This window comes from Protopterus annectens, chromosome 4.part1 (assembly GCF_019279795.1).
Source record: "Protopterus annectens isolate FY-2018-M chromosome 4.part1, PAN1.0, whole genome shotgun sequence".
NCBI lineage: Eukaryota > Metazoa > Chordata > Ceratodontiformes > Protopteridae > Protopterus > Protopterus annectens.
The window spans coordinates 905,263,685-905,280,573 of record NC_056734.1 but is presented as its reverse complement, the minus strand read 5'-3'; the positions used below and the strand labels follow the sequence as shown (position 1 = coordinate 905,280,573).

The following is a 16,889-nucleotide window of genomic DNA, read 5'->3' as shown; positions in this document are numbered from 1 at the left end:
TACTTCTATTCATAGCTCTTCAGGTGCTCTATCCTTCAGGCATATTTCTATAAATTTATTTATATCTCATCTTACTGCATATTTATTTGAAATAATGTGTGCTCATCACCTGTTTGGTTAAATGTTTTCTTTGTTTTCTATAATAATTGCACCAGGAAATCAAAAAGAATAATAGCACCAGCAACAGTGACCATAAAGTAATTCTTCACTATAGATGTGCAACTTGTATATAGATATAGCTTTATTAGAGATGTATAAATTCTATATAGGTATCACAGCTGAATATTGTACCAGCAAAAACATGTTTTATTATTTTTTTTTCAGAGTTACTTTTCAATTATTACAGCCAATGTACTTTATACATACTTAATGTTATTTGATGTTTTGAGTTGTATTTTTAATGTTATGTCTGTGCTAGTTTTTCATTTTGTCCCTTGGCCCAAGCTTTATATGAACAACATCATTGGGACAGTGCACCATACCAGGAAACAAATGGAAAATAAGTAAATAAATATAGTCAGAGCCATAGTCAGCAAAAGTTTCTTTTTTCACAGTATAGACCTTTTCCCTCTCTGACTGCAAAGTATATAACAAATCTAATTTAGTTATTAAACTAATGGTGGTACCCATGTGTGAAGCCATTTCTCAGACTATTAAAAAGAGTGCATGCTATGAACAGTGTATTATCATGTTAGAATTCTGCTTGTATATGTTCTGCTTCATTTTGTAATCCAAGGCAAATTTACCAATCATTCTAGTTGTACCAACTTTAATATACCAATCAGCTGTGATCTGATTTCCAGAAGATGGAGTAGATATTCATAAATATAGTTATCTATGGCATATGTAGCTGGAGTATAAACTTGTATTATTGCAATTCTGAATGGCTTGCTTTAGGTTATGACTGAGTTAATTCTATATTTTTTGGAGTTGTAACTGAGAACTGTTTTACACCATTTTATTAACTATGACGGCTATTCCATTTTTGTTTTCTGCAATATTCTTGTACAAAGTGAAAGATCTGATGATTATTTGATGTAAACTGATTAATTCCAGATGATTTTAGCTCAGTAATTACTAAGATGTTATTGTTTATTCTTCTCATCTCATCCTTAACCACATCAAGTTTACTTTGTGTCGCTCGTCTTATGTGTTTAAATAAGGCGATGAGACTGGGTTTTCATTTAAGGAGCTTATTACACGTAAACATCAGGATTAATGATTGGAACATTAAACTTAAATGAACTGACTGACTGCTACACACATACATGCTTTCACTCCAGCTGCTCACTCAAAATGACACTCTTTCTTCCACGTGTTCAGTACTTATATGCACATGCCCATGGATTGGAACAGTTCTTAAAGGTACAATGCACACTATGATCTACATCCTCCCTCTTTGACTATTCAGTTCTGCAATGAAAATGACAATTGAATAAGCATGCAAATTATGCAAATATATACAAACAATAACAATCATGTCCAGGTTGCTGAGTATTTAGGATTAAGTCTTGAGATATGATCCGACTTTGTAATATAATAGTTAGAACTGGGTTTAGCAACAGGGACTGTCACTGGAGAATGCTCTTCTTCAGGGTTTTCAGGTATAATTTCAGGAACAGATGATGAAATGTTCTCTGGAACAGGAACACTGGACAAATTACTCTGAGAATTAGAGTCTCTATTACAGACAGGATGCTGTAACACTAGCTCAGACACTAGTAATAAATGTTTCTGATTTCATTTGAATTCCATACCTTGTGACTCAGTGATGTACGATTTCGGTTCTTCACACAAATATTTCACAAGTATTATTTGGTCAAATTATTTTGCTGTTTTCATCTTCACCATCTCTTCTTCTTCTTTTAACGGATTCAGAAGCTTATTGGTTTTATCATAGTAGGACTTTCTGGACAAATACTTCTTTAGAAGTTGAGCTGTTACTGCTTTGATGTTTTCAGCACTTGGAACCCACAAATTCTTACTGATTGGCAGTGTGGTTCTGGTTTGTCTCAACATTAATCTCTGGGCAGGTGAACCAAGAAGTTTGTTGCAAGGAATATTTCTGAGATTAAGCTGACAAAGAGAAATATCAGTATTGTCACGTTTAGACTTTTCCAACAGCTGTTTTGCACTTTGAACTGCACATTCAAGCAGGCCATTCAATTATGGGTATTCAGGATTACTCGTAACATGTATAAAGTCCCACATTTCAGCAAATCTTTTAAACTGCTGACTTGTAAACTATTCACCATTATCAGAAATGACTTTGTGTGGACTACCATGGAATGAAAAATGTCTCTTTAACTTCTTTAAGACAGTATTGGACATCAGATTAGAAAGTTGGTCAATCTTGAACCAATTTGAATAAGAGTCTACTAACACCAAGTAATAATGACCATTCCATTTGAAAATATCTGTAGCTACTGTCAAGCTAGGTAGTTCAAGAATCTGGCTTAACTGAAGTGGTTATTTTTGCTGATGTGGCTTAGTACTATTAGAAACAGAGCAAGCTGAAAGTTATTTCTCAATATCTTTTGACATAGAAGGCCAAAATACTAGTCCTCTCACCCTTCATTTGGTAGAATCAGTTCCTGGGAGGCCACTATGCAAGATTTTAATATACTCTTGTTGCAAGGATTGTGGAACAATCATTTTCAAATCTTTCATGATGATACCATCTTCCATAAAAATCTCGTCTCTGTAAGGGAAATACTGCTGCATGTCTGGTGGCAAACAATATTGCTTTGATGGCCATCCTCGACTGATAAAGTGGTTGAGCTTCCAGAGAAATGCATCTGATTCTGGGTTACTTCTGAGCTCATCAAGATGTGTGGAAGAAAAATGTTTCACTTCCATGTCTTCAAAATCAGGTTACTCATTTTCATGGTGTTCAGTGTTTTTTTTTCTGGGCAATCTGGGTAAAGTATCAGCAAGATAAAGAAGACTACCTTTTGTGTAAACCAAGTGAAAATTGTACTTTTGCAATTTCAACATCATGTGGTGCAATCCCACAGGAGCTGTGTTCATAGGCATTTTCAAAATAGTATCCAAAGGTTGGTGGTCTGTCTCAATTTGAATAGGTCAGCCATAAATATAATCATGGAACTTGAAACATGCAACCACAAATGCCAAGTGCTCTTTTTCTATCTGAGCATACTGCATATTGGTTTGGGTCAAAGTTCTGGATGCATAGGCTACAGGTCTGCCCTCTTGAAGAATGACTGCAACAAGATCAAACTTGAAAGGATCACAAAAGAGTTACAGGTTTGTGAGCATCATAATATCTTAAAGTTGGTGGACTGACAATTCTCTGTTTCAGGACATTGAATGCTCTTTGGTGTTGTTCCAACCAGGACCAGGTTACATCTTTGCATGTCATTTCTCATAGCAGTGCTGAAAGTTCACTCATATCTGGGATGAACTTGCTCAAATAGATGACCATGCCAAGAAAAGATTGTAAGGAAGTCACTTCCTCTGGAGTTGGCATCTCAAGAATTGCAGTTTGCTTGGAAGGATCTGGTCATAAGCCTAATTAACTTCTTGTAGTCTGAACTTACATTTCTGAGGATTCAACTGAAAATTCACTTCATGAGTACATTCCAGAACTTTCTTGAGGTTTCTATCATGTTAGACTTCACTATTACCTTCTGCAATAATATCATCTACTGTAACAGCACATGGATAGCTAGAAAAAATTTCCTCCATCGCACGCTGAAAAACTTCACTGGTGGAATTTATCTCAAATGGCATTTTCAAAAATCTGTACCTTCCAAATAGTGCACTGAAAGTAGTTAGCAATGAAGATTTTCAATGAAGCAAAATTTTCCAAAACAAAGTTTTTGCATCTAAGACAGAAAAAACAGTGGCATTTGGCATAAGAGCAGCAACTTCTTTGACTGTATGCATTGGATGAGGAGATCGTTTTAGTGCTTTTTCAAATATCTTGGATTGATACATATTCTAATATCATCTGAGCTTTTTTATGAGCTACAACCATGGAGGATACCCATTCAGTTGGTTCTTCTACTGGACAAATTACATCTAGATGCATCATTCTGTCTAGCTCAACTTTGACTCTGCCTTGCACGGCTACTGGACCTTCTTGTGCTGCTCTGATAACTGGGCTTACCCTGTGGTCTAACTACATGGAGTACACAACTAGGAGATGCCTAACGTGTCCTCAGAAACATCAGCATAGTCAGAAAGTATAGTCTGTGTGAAATTCTCGTTGTTACATGTGCTTACATGGTGGACTTCTGCATTAAATGAAAGCAGTCCCATTTTCAAACTGTCTCTGAAACCTAACAATGACTGCACATGCCTCTTGACTATGTAAAATTGCAAGTCATAGTTGTTCCCAACAGAATAACATGAAAGCACTACACAGCCTTTGGTTTGGATTTCTTTACCACCATTAGCAACAAGCTTTGCACACTTTGCCAGATCTAGTTACTCACTGTCTTTTACTTTGGCAAACATTTTTGCTGACACAACACTGCACTTTGAACCAGTATCAGCCTTGAGCTCTACAGGTCTCCCACTAATCAGAACAGTACGCAATACTTCATTCTTTGCCCACAAATCTACTGCATTGATTGTTTTACCAAGCATTGACACACCATCAACATAAAAAGCATGGTCACAGCTTTCTAGTTGATCAACTTGTCTCTTTGAATGCTCTCTTTTAATAAAAGAAAGTGCCCCTTTTGAGTTACAGAACCTTTTGAAATGATTTGGTTTATTACATGTGTTGCAGTACTGACTGGAAGCTAAGCACTTCTTGTTTAGGCTCATGGCTGCCTCCACAATTATGGCAGTTGACTATGAGGCCTGTCACAAGTTTTGCTGACTCACCCCTCTGCTTTACTCTGTGCTTTACAGAAGCGGTTCTGGGTATTGCTGAAGCAACCACAGATTTTGCTACAGAGATCCAGGGTATAGCCATGCCCTTAGGCTTGTATCTTTTAACCACTTGCTGCATACTATCAACATTAACTCTGGAAGGAACTGCAAGCACACTTTTCTCATTTGTAAGCATATTCATGTGCTTTTCTGTGAGCTCATATATCTGGCAAATCTCTATGGCCTTATTCAAAGTTAAATCACTGTCTCAAAGCAAAATCTTTCTCACTGCATCATCTTTAATACCATACATAGTCCTGTCTTTTATCAACTCATCTCTTAAATCACCAAATCAACACATTTTTGCCTTGTTTTTCAAGTCAGTTATATACTCTGCAAACGTTTCACCAGGCTTTTGATTTCTTGCATAAAATATGTGCCTTTCCATTGTAATATTTGTTTCAGGGTTACACATTTCTCTAAATTAACATTTTAAGCACTCAGGGTCTTCCTGCATTTCATCTGGTACCACAAAATGGCAGTCTTCCTCCTCACCTGCATACACAGCTGGGGTATACAGAAATGAACGTTCCCTTTCAATGGCTTCTGAACCAGCTAGATTAAGCAGAATAAATGCCTTTGTACATGTGGCTTTGTCAGAAAAAGCAAACTGTATGAAAATATCATACTCTTGCTCAAACATTGTCTAGTTTTCAGCAACATTATTATCAAATACAAGAGGACCAGGTCTGTGAAACCCTTCTGCCATGCCAACAAATTAATTTTATAATTATATTCAAATGCATACACACACCAGGTACTCAAAAATGTTCAGCTGCAAAACAGTATCTTTGAAATGACTGTATTTTGCAAAATAACTGCACAATAATACTGCACACACTTGCAAACCCTTTGCACACCACGGATATCTCAAATAGCTTTAGTTAATATGAAAAAGAAGCCCATAGTGAACAAATACAGTTGTTCTCCCTTTTTTATACATTTTATGCAATTTAGAAGTTATGTCAAGTACTTTTGTAAGCATTTTTGAGTATTTTATCAATATATATCATAGTTTCAAACATTTTATTTAATTCAAAAGCTGTTTTGAATGTTTTGAATGCTTCATTCTATATTCATTGAATAAAAATCATTAAAACAAATTTTAGTACCTAGATTTATCTTTCTGACCTGTTTGTCAGTCGTTTGAGCATAGGATAATTCACTTCTGTATATTTTTCCAGTTGTGGCTGTGTGCCTCATGGCCTTGAAGAAGATTTACTTTGGATCCCATTCTGACACCATGTAAGTTTTCTTGTGTATTTAAATAAAATGATGAGGCTGGGTGTTCATTTGAGTAGTTTATTATACACAAACACATCAGGACAGATGACTGGAACATTAAACTTAAATGAACTAACTGACTGACTGCTACACACATACATGCTTTCACTCTGGCTGCTCACATAAAATGGCACTCTTGCTTGCACATTCTCAGTACTTATATGCACGTGCCCATGAACTGGAATAGCTCTTAAAGGCACAACATACACTCTGATCTACACCTAGGTTCTTAGTTCTTATGTTCTCAGCTCCAATACTGTGTGGGTCAGTAGATATAATGCCATCCCGAGCTAATGAGTTCTATTAGGCAGACCATTACTTATTGCTGTAGGTTTAATGTCACTCATATCCTCTGAATGCACCTAAGGTAGAACATTATCTATTTCTGAAGTTGTAATATCGCCTACATCCTTTGAGGACCTTTAGGATAAGACATATCTTTAACTGTGGGTATAATGTTATTCAAATATTTGGACTGAACTCAGGGTAGACTATTTTCTATTGTGCATGTAATATCACCCAAATCCTTTGAGTTCCATTACTGTAGACTATTATCTATTGTAATGGATATAATGTCATCCAAGTCTTCTGAGTATCCTAACAGTAGATCATTATTTGTCATCCTGGTTGTAATGCCACCTAAATCCTCAGGCTCTGATTGTTTTTAATGTGCACTGTTATCTATAACATTGGATGTAATATCATCCAATTCCTCTGAGCGTCCTTGGGGTAGACCATTGTGCATTGCTGTGGGTTTAATTTCACCTAAATCCTTTGACTGTCTTTAGAGTTGAACATTATCTATAACCATGGATTTAATGTCACCTACAATCATTTAATGCCACCTAAATCCTCTGAATGTCCCTGAGGTAATACAATATATAACACCATGGGTGTATGATTAAGGGCAGCATTTTTTATTCTACAACTACATGATAAATGAGTGGACAATGGAGATGCACATAGACATTGTCTAATTGAAAGTATAAAACAGTTACTGAAGGAAAAAAAAAGAGTAAATGAAAGCATGTCTCTGATTTGAATAAGAATCTAGTTAGAAATTAAACCTTAACTAAGAAACTGATTAATGCATGAATAAGAATGCTAACTGAAGTGTAGTTAGGAGAGAGACTGCTAACCTGTCCCTTGGTTAACCAAGTTAAGAAAATGCTCTGCTTCTTTAACATTAACTTCACTTTCTTCTTGCATGAACTTTATCGTTTAACAATTAGGCAACCATAGATAATGCACATCTTCCTAGATAACATTTTATTTGTGATCATCTAGTAGTTTTCATAAAAATGTTTCAATACGTCTTCGCTTACAAGTTAATGACAATTATATATTTTGTGAATCAAGGTAGTCTAAAAAATATTAAGTTGCATGTCATAATTTGAGGTTGCTGACCATCACAACATGTCACAATTAAAGTCTGACAGCAATCATTCATTAAGTATATTTGGCAAATGCATAAGTTAAAGAACAATTCAACAACTATTAAATTACTCAAACCTTAATCTTCTCCTGTTACAAATGGATTATTTTCCAATACAGTACTTTGTAATAAGTGCACAACAAATGTTTTAATACAACTTCATAGCAATTTTCAGGATAGACTGTCCTACTTTAAGAGTTTATAAGTCATACATTACACTGTTCATATGACAGCACAATCATGTCTGCTTAACAATAGCTGCGCATTAGTATATCTATTTTTTTGTTTGATGCAAATCCCTTCTACTTTGTTCTTTTCTGATTTTTATTTAAATTTGCATTAACTGTATTAGATTGCAACAACTGTACTTACTGTACAACTATCCAAACACTAGCTAAACAACTTAATGCTAACAACTTCTGTCCTCTGAGTAAACCAACCAACTCCTCTTTTAACTTTTCTCTACAGCCTATCCCCACATCATATATTCACAGACTTCTTCTTAAGCTAAAACCATGTACCCCCTCTGCTGATAAACTCCCTTCCCTTTTTCTTCAAAAGGCTGCTAAGGTTGTTGCATATCCCATATCTATTCTTATAAATAGGACAATTAGTGAAGGAATCATCCCCGAAGTATGGAAGGTATCTCATATAATCCCTCTTCACAAAGGTGGAAACTCAACTGACTACTCCAACTATAGGCCCATCGCCCTCCTCTCACCGCTGTCCAAAATTATGGAAAAATGTATCCACCTTCAACTCGTACAATATCTTTCGAAACATAACATAATAGCTAACTGCCAACATGGCTTTAGACCACATCACAGTACTACCACTGCCCTACTTTCTTTTGTAGAAACTATAAACCAGAACCGAAACAACAACTTACTCTCTTCGGCCCTCTTCATTGACCTCTCCAAAGCATTCGATATGGTAAACCACCCCCTATTACTTAATACTCTCGAATCCATCTCATTTGATCCCCCAGCTATTAAATGGTTTAAATCTTACCTCACTGACAGAAAACAAGCTGTTCTCTGGGATAATCACATCTCATCTCTCCTGCCTGTTTCCATTGGGGTTCCTCAAGGCTCTATCCTCGGCCCACTTCTTTTCTCCCTCTTCATTAATGATCTTCAAACTACAATCTCTCAAGCAACCTGCATTCAATATGCAGATGATTCAACACTCATTTGCTCAGCTCCTTCTACCCCAGAACTAACCTCTCTCACCCAAAAAGTATTCAGTACAGTAGAAACATGGTTCTCTAATCGCTTCCTCTTACTAAATGCCAAAAAAACCAAACTTCTTCTTTTTTCTCCCACAGCTAGAACCTCCCCCTTAAATTTCTCCATCTCTTCAAACAGCGCCACTGTTATCTTACCCGACACTTCAACTAAATTATTAGGCATTACAATTGACAATAAACTCTCTTTCGACCTACACATTAACAACTCCATAAAGTTAGTTAACAGAAAGATAGGATCCTTATATCGAATCAGACCTTTTCTTACACCACCTACCAGAACAAGGATTGCTCACTCTCATCTTATATCTACTCTTCTATATGCTGCACCTATCTTCACTAACCTCAAAAAAACCAGCCTTAGCAAACTGACAACCTGTTATAATAACATTGCCCGCTTTGCTACTGGTAATCCCTATAGAACTCATCACTGCCTCAACTTACAACTTCTAGGCTGGCCTGAGTTTCAAAACTATCTTTTAATCCATCAACTCTGCATTGCCCATAAAATACTATACCAACCTAATAACACCCCCATACTCTCTCAACTCATAACCCCGTATAAAAATCTCAACTCTCTTCGCTCATCCAGCAAACTTCTGACAAGCTCAACAAAGTCTAATAATAATGCTGGTGACTCTCTATTTACCAATGCTATTGGGGCAAAATGGAATTTGTTACCCACTAGCTTAACAAAGATAACTTCATTTCCCCTCTTCAAACAAAACATTAAAATGCATTTCCAAAATCACTGGCTTTGCTCCTGTCATAAACCTGATTAGTCTATCTCTATTACTACCCTACAGAACCTTTCTATTCCCATCTTCTTTATTTCCCCTTATCCTTGCTCCTTTCCATATAAATCCAACCAATTTTTTTCTTTCCTACTTGTTAATTGAGAATTGAACTGTATGGCGTAGTTATAGTAACTAACTCCTGTACTAGTTTTTTTATACATAAGAGTGTTATCTTTTATTTTTATATGTTTTTACTTGCTAACTCTATTACTAACTCTTAGATGTAGTTATAGTAACTAACTCCTGTACTAGTTTTTTTTATACATAAGAGTGTTATCTTTTATTTTTATATGTTTTTACTTGCTAACTCTATTACTAACTCTTAGATGTTCATTATTATTAGTACTGTTAGTACATTTTTGTATAACAATTTTTGTGTGTATAAAAATTTTTTTCTTCTTCTCCGAATGTATCTCACTCTGTGGAGCTTTTCTCCCCGGGCCTCTACTGAAAATGGAAATTCATCCAGCTAGACTAGCCCGGTCAACAAATGTAAAATAAAAAATAAAATAAAAATAAACTTACTGTAAAAATATGTAACTGGAGCTTTACTGCATTTACTATACTTAATGTAAAAATGATGCATCTGTAAATTTCCAATTTTTCTCTTCACACCTCCACTGAAAAAGGTTGATTTCTATCAGCTGAACTTTCATAGTAAGCAAAAACAAATAAATAAAAAAATACTGTATTTGCATTCTTTCTGAGTCATTATACATTTCATTCAGCCTGACCCTTAATCTCTGATGAAAGGAATTACACTAGGAGAATTTACAGCAGATACAGTAATAAGGGAAAAGATAAGCAGGTAAGGTATGACCAAAATCTGTACAAGTCCTAAGCCCGACATCTGCATTGTTTCTATTCACAAATGCCATCATTATTTAATGTGCACTCCGTTTATAATTACCTAAGAATAGTCTGAGTTTTGGCAAAACTTTCATTTAAAGAGCACATGGCAGCCTGATTAGATCACAGGGAAGCAACAGATCAGAGACAATTAAATCCATTTGTTAGGAGAATATGATGTGGTAAGGATCATTTTCTCATTATTGGAGGCTATGTCTATCATTAATAGGAACAACCAAGAGAGCAGTTAATTTACTTAATATAATTAGAGAGAGCATGACAGAATTATTCTAAAACTGACTATTTAAATGACACTTTTCTACTTAACCTGTGCACACAGCCTAGATGGCAGGTAGGCTGTGGTCCTTCTTTCATCTGGCCATTTTAACTCCCTGCCTAAGTGGCAGGCTGCATTTACATTCTTCTAACTTATAACTTAGGCTGCAGATACAGGCTGCACCTTCAGTTTATTTCCTTGCCAAGCCTTTGTAGATGATAAAGTATACAATCTTCTTCTGTCTTGAGATTCTACTTTTTAATTGAGTGGAATACACTGGATTTACAGCACTAGGCAAAATATAGGTTGCACCATCAGTTCATTTCCTGGCACAGGCTTTGTAGATGATAAAGTAACCTTACTCATATCTTTAGCCTCTCTCTCTCTCTCTCTCTCACCTCAGGTACTGTTCTACCAGCATTCAAGGATACAGTTATAATCTCGCTGCATAATGACATGTCTCCTAATGTGTTGAAGGATTATAGACTTATTTCCTACCCTGTGCCCTATTACCAAAATATTTGAAAACACTTTTTATAGAAGCAACTATTTAAGCTCATTAACAACTATGGCTTATTGTGTGATGTACAACATGGCTTTTGCAATGCTTTCAGTACCATTATTGCCCTGGTAATGGCCAATAATACTATTTATTGTACCCTGAATTAAGTACTTATTACTGCAGGTCACTTTGTTGACATGACAAGGGCTTTTGAAATGGTCAGCCATACCCTTCTTCTCAACAAGTTCAAAAGATTCAGCTTTGGAGATAACACTATAGGGTGGTTTCACAGCTATCTAAAAGACAAAACCTTCATCTTCTCCTGTTACAAATGGATTATTTTCCAATACAGTACTTTGTAATAAGTGCACAACAAATGTTTAATAATACTGGTGACTTCATAGCAATTATTCAGGATAGACTGTCCTACTTTAACAAAGATAACTTCATTCCCTCTTCAAACAAAACATTAAAATGCATTTGACAGCAAAATCATGGCTTTGCTCCTGTCATAAACCTGATTAGTCTATCTCTATTACTACCCTACAGAACCTTTCTATTCCCATCTTCTTTATTTTTATCCTTGCTCCTTTCCATATAAATCCAACCAATTTTTTTCTTTCCTACTTGTTAATTGAGAATTGAACTGTATTAGATTGCAACAACTCCTGTACTAGTGTTATTTTTTTTTTTATATGTTTTTTACTTAACTTCTATTACTAACTCTATGATGTAGTATAGTAACTAACTCCTGTACTTTTTTTTTTTTTATATAAGAGTGTTATTTTTTTTTTTATATGTTTTACTTGCTAACTCTATTACTAACTCTTAGATGTTCATTATTATTAGTACTGTTAGTACATTTTGTATAACAATTTTTGTACTTACTGTAAAAATATGTAACTGGAGCTTTACTGCATTTACTATACTTAATGTAAAAATGATGCATCTGTAAATTTCCAATTTTTCTCTTCACACCTCCACTGAAAAAGGTTGATTTCTATCAGCTGAACTTTCATAGTAAGCAAAAACAAATAAATAAATAAATACTGTATTTGCATTCTTTCTGAGTCACTATACATTTCATTCAGCCTGACCCTTAATCTCTGATGAAAGAAATTACACTAGGAGAATTTACAGCAGATACAGTAATAAGGGAAAAGATAAGCAGGTAAGGTATGACCAAATTCTGTACAAGTCCTAAGCCCGACATCTGCATTGCTTCTATTCACAAATGCCATCATTATTTAATGTGCACTCAGTTTATAATTACCTAAGAATAGTCTGAGTTTTGGCAAAACTTTCATTTATAGAGCACATGGCAGCCTGATTAGATCACAGGGAAGCAACAGATCAGAGACAATTAAATCCATTTGTTAGGAGAATATGATGTGGTAAGGATCATTTTCTCATTATTGGAGGCTATGTCTATCATTAATAGGAACAACCAAGAGAACAGTTAATTTACTTAATATAATTAGAGAGAGCATGACAGAATTATTCTAAAACTGACTATTTAAATGACACTTTTCTACTTAACCTGTGCACACAGCCTAGATGGCAGGTAGGCTGTGGTCCTTCTTTCATCTGGCCATTTTAACTCCCTGCCTAAGTGGCAGGCTGCATTTACATTCTTCTAACTTATAACTTAGGCTGCAGATATACGCTGCACCTTCAGTTTATTTCCTTGCCAAGCCTTTGTAGATGATAAAGTATACAATCTTCTTCTGTCTTGAGATTCTACTTTTTAATTGAGTGGAATACACTGGATTTACAGCACTAGGCAAAATATAGGTTGCACCATCAGTTCATTTCCTGGCACAGGCTTTGTAGATGATAAAGTAACCTTACTCATATCTTTAGCCCCTCTCTCTCTCTCTCTCTCTCTCACCTCAGGTACTGTTCTACCAGCATTCAAGGATGCAGTTATAATCTCGCTGCATAATGACATGTCTCCTAATGTGTTGAAGGATTATAGACTTATTTCCTACCCTGTGCCCTATTACCAAAATATTTGAAAACACTTTTTATAGAAGCAACTATTTAAGCTCATTAACAACTACGGCTTATTGAGTGATGTACAACATGGCTTTTGCAATGCTTTGAGTACCATTATTGCCCTGGTAATGGCCAATAATACTATTTATTGTACCCTGAATTAAGTACTTATTACTGCAGGTCACTTTGTTGACATGACAGGGGCTTTTGAAATGGTCAGCCATACCCTTCTTCTCAACAAGTTCAAAAGATTCAGCTTTGGAGATAACACTATAGGGTGGTTTCACAGCTATCTAAAAGACAAAACCTTCCTCTTCTCTCCTCTCCTCTCCTCTTCTCTCCTCTTCTCTCCTCTCTCCTCTTCTCTCCTCTTCTCTCCTCTTCTCTCATCTCTCCTCTTCTCTTCTCTTCTCTCCTCTTCTCTCCTCTTCTCTTCTCTCCTCTTCTCTTCTCTTCTCTTCTCTTCTCTTCTCTTCTCTTCTCTTCTCTTCTCTTCTCTTCTCTCCTCTCCTCTTCTCTTCTCTTCTCTTCTCTCCTCTTCTCTTCTCTTCTCTTCTCTTCTCTTCTCTTCTCTTCTCTTCTCTTCTCTTCTCTTCTCTTCTCTTCTCTCCTCTCCTCTTCTCTTCTCTTCTCTTCTCTCCTCTTCTCTTCTCTTCTCTTGTCTTCTCTCCTCTTCTCTTCCCTTCTCTCCCTCTTTGGTACACTTACCGAAGCTTAAATAAATAATGTATGCAGATGATATGCTGCTCCTTCAATCTAGTACTAGCGAGTCTGACCTGCAAACCAAGTTACAGGGCAATTTAATTTAGTTATGCACCTGCTCTGCTACTAACAAACTACTAATTAATGCCAAGTAAACTAATGGCATGGTCTTTGCCTCAGCTAGGGAATTACTCACTATTCCTCCTATTCTCTTAACCAATCTTAATGGAAACTGAATACCTAATGCTCTCTACTATTCATGATATGAGTTACTTAAGGCATAATAATCAGCCATCCCCTTTTCTTCACCACTGGGGTACTAAAATGGAAACTTTTGTTTACAACATAAGTTTCAACTTTCAGGATGTGTGTACAGAATCCACATTAAAAATGCTGAGTAGTTGTAATCCCAGTCTGTAGAATTTGTTTGATCTAATAAAGCAACATATACACATTTGATATATATATATATATATATATATATATATATATATATATATATATATATATATACGGTTCCCCTTTATAATCTCGAAATACTGAAATATATAAACTATAAAGCCAAACCATTCACAATCCTGAAACCCGACAATCAGGAAGCACACAATCACGAACATACAAACACCATACACCACACAACACACGCACCTTTCTACCCACACCACACAAACCACACAACCCTGCACTACATCTAAGCCCCCCTGCACCCCCCATCTGGGGGCTGCATCCCCCCACACACCCTCTACTTATATATACCAACTCTGAGATCGTACATAACAAAAAAAAGAAAAACCCACACCACAGCATTCTACACTCGCTCGCACACACACATACAAACAAATACACATCACACATACACAAACACTAACACATCCAACACTCACACTCGTACTTCCACCTCCCTACCCTAACCCACACATACAACGTACAAAAACACAAACATACACTCAATCACCTTCAATTCCAGAAACCATCCCAACCAAACACTCCACATACCGTATTGGAACTGCATAAGCACAGATTCGACATATTCGAATTCATGCTTATGCACTTTCGGCATATGTATGCATGTATATATATGTATATATGTATATATCTATATATCTATATGTATCTATCTATATATATATATATATATATATATATATATATATATATATATATATTTTTTTTTTTTAATACACAGACACACCAGAGGTCTAGCAGCAGGAGCAAAGTATCAGCATGCATGATCTGTGATCCAGAATAGTCTTCAGTGCATTACTCTCATTTGTTCTACGGTCATATCTATAATGCAGTACACTTCATGTCTTCAGTGCATTACCAACATTCAGAAATGGAATTGTTACTTCTTGTGGATCATAGACAAAAGGTAAAACTACTGGATTGAACTGAATGGGGTATCCTATGTGATATTCTGTAGCTGAACACTGCAATCTAATAAATAAATCATTTCCATGATGCACATCATTGTGCCGACTATTCTGTGCATTCTTAATCATAGCTGCACTTTGAATCTATCAATGCTTTTCCCAATCTGAGCATCAGACATGTAAGTTGCCTCTGGATATTTGATGTTTTACTTCCTTCTATCTGAAAATATATCTTATATTTAGCATTCCTAAATTCAAATATCAATAGCTAACAACTCAGGATTTTTACATGATGCATGTGCCCATGGGGAGGGAGATTAATTTTGTTACTTTCAGACATATAACTTCAAACACTTGACCAGACACTGTATTATAGAATGCTGTACAGTGAAATTTGACTACAATGCTTTATCATTTCTTAGCTTTTCATTCTACAAATGCATTTTTTAAATACATTCATGCACTCTTTTCATTCTTTCAACTTTTTATTGTGCCCCAAAACAACTAATTTTCATGCTTTCTCCACAAGATACCAATCCATCATTTAAAAAGACTTTTACTTTCTGCTACAAAATTAAAATAGTTTCTGTACACTGATGATGTGACGGGCATTTGATTCAGGTGTTTTAATTACATATTTTTTCCACAAATCTCATGACTTTCAATCACTGGCATAACAGTCATCATTTGTTCTCCCATTTCTGGCTGCTTTGTTCCCTTTTCTTCTGCATAAGTAGTTTTATTCAATTAATTTTCTTCTGTCAACCTTTTTAAGAGTGAATTTACAACTTTTCCTCCTCTGCAAACATCTAATACTTTAATTTAAGTAAAGCCTTGCTTCTCTGAAAAGCCTAGTAATGCAAAACAAAGATTATACCATGACCCCCCATTAATATTCCAAAACGTGCACGCTGATTGGCCAGCGTGCACATCGTAAATCGACTTATACTAATGGAAAAAGGTCCGGTCGCCTGGACTTTTTCCATTAGTATAACTCTTTTTTTTTTTGCCGCAATGGAGAACGCAAGATCTCTGTTGCTTTTTACAACCTGTTTCGCTATGTTAAACAAGTTTAACATAGCGAGACAGCTTTAAAAAAAGTAACAGAGCTCTTCCTATCTCCGTTGCTTTTTTTAAAGATGTCTCGCTATGTTAAACTCCTTTAACATAGCAAGACACTTTGTAAAAAGCAACGGAGATCTTGCTTTCTCCGTTGCTTTTTTTAAAACTGTCTCACTATGTTAAATGGGTTTAACATAGCGAGACAGCTTTAAAAAAAAAAGCAACAGAGAGTCTCCGTTGCTTTTTTTAAAGCTGTCTCGCTATGTTAAACTCCTTTAACCTAGCGAGACAGATTGTAAAAAGCAACGGAGATCTTGCTTTCTTAGTTGCTTTTGCTCACAGCTCTGATGTACTGCGTAAGCATATGCATGCGCAGTACATCAGAACTGCCGCAGAATACCACACAGCTGTGGAAGGGCAGCAAGGAGGCATTATACAATGCCATTGTTTAAGAAAAGT

General features: G+C 35.8%; 1 protein-coding gene across 1 annotated transcript in view; it reads right to left on the bottom strand.

Annotated features, from left to right (window-relative positions):
* The window catches only part of LOC122801113 (IgGFc-binding protein-like), a 495,969-nt gene that overhangs the window by 84,377 nt on the left and 394,703 nt on the right, over positions 1–16,889 (bottom strand). The gene's annotated exons all lie outside the window — the stretch shown is intronic.